Below are 1,103 nucleotides of genomic sequence, written 5' to 3' on the forward strand. Positions count from 1 at the left end.
AACAATTCAGTCTGATGTTAAAATTTGTATCATAATATTCCATTAATTTTTTAACATTTAGAAGCAAAAATTGATTTTGGATTTTATCCATTCAAATTTTCCAGTAACTGGTAAACTTTGAAAGTCTTTGAGTATATAGTTCTTCGTTCAAAGCAATGCACGTCATCACTAAGTTCTGTCAGTGCCCAAAACAGGTAACAAGGGTTAAAATCTTACCATATGCTATGCTTTCGTTATGTTTATTACTTTTGGATGCAATAAAGTTTGGCAACTTGTAGTAAAAGTACTAGCTTGACTTTTAAAAGGAAAGATAGTGTAATTGTATTACATATAACACAAATGATACCACCTTATATAATTTAGCTAAAAAATTCAGAAATTAAGATGTCAGTCACAGTTGCAAATAATCAACAGAAGATATTAGGAATTCAGAAGTAATCAAGAATATTTCTCTATTGTAGATAACTGTTGGCTTTTGTTTCGTAATTTTAACTTAATATAGGTACAAATCATATTCTATAGTTATATTTTTTTTATTGTACTTCAGGTGAAGGTTTACAGAACAAATAGTTTCTCATGAAACAGTAGTACACATACTGTTTTATGACATTGGTTAACAACCCCACGACATGTCAACCCTCTCCCTTCTCGTCCTTTTTTTTTTTTTGGTGAAAATATACATAGCCAAAGATACACCATAACATATGGAACACTTCACGAATTTGCGTGTCATCCTTGCACAGGGGCCATGCTAATCTTCTCTGTATCTTTCCAATTTTAGTATATGTGCTGCTGAAGTGAGCACTCTATAGTTATATTTGATAGAAAATTATTTTATTTAATTTATTTGCATACATAATTTATGTAGCCATTCTCTTATTAACAGGTATTTAGGTTGTTTTTACTTTTTTGTTGGTATTAAAAGCTGCTCAGTGGATATCATTGTTTGTACCTCTTTGTGTAGTTATATAAGTGTCTCTTGTATGGGTATCTAGAAATTAAAGTGGGAGCAAATTCATAAATACTTCCAAACTGTTGTTTAGAGAGGTATCAATTTACTCTTTGATAAATCAAAACTTAATATTATCAAACTTTAAGTTTCC

General features: G+C 29.8%; 1 non-coding gene across 1 annotated transcript; it reads right to left on the reverse strand.

Annotated features, from left to right (window-relative positions):
- Positions 1-698: 698 nt before the first annotated feature.
- LOC111821905 (U6 spliceosomal RNA) lies at positions 699-805 on the reverse strand. Its single transcript, XR_002825245.1, has one exon. It is a non-coding gene; the product is annotated as a U6 spliceosomal RNA (small nuclear RNA).
- Between the last annotated feature and the right edge of the window lie 298 nt (positions 806-1,103).

This window comes from Trichechus manatus, unplaced genomic scaffold (genome assembly GCF_000243295.1).
Source record: "Trichechus manatus latirostris isolate Lorelei unplaced genomic scaffold, TriManLat1.0 scaffold00114, whole genome shotgun sequence".
NCBI classification, from domain to species: domain Eukaryota; kingdom Metazoa; phylum Chordata; class Mammalia; order Sirenia; family Trichechidae; genus Trichechus; species Trichechus manatus.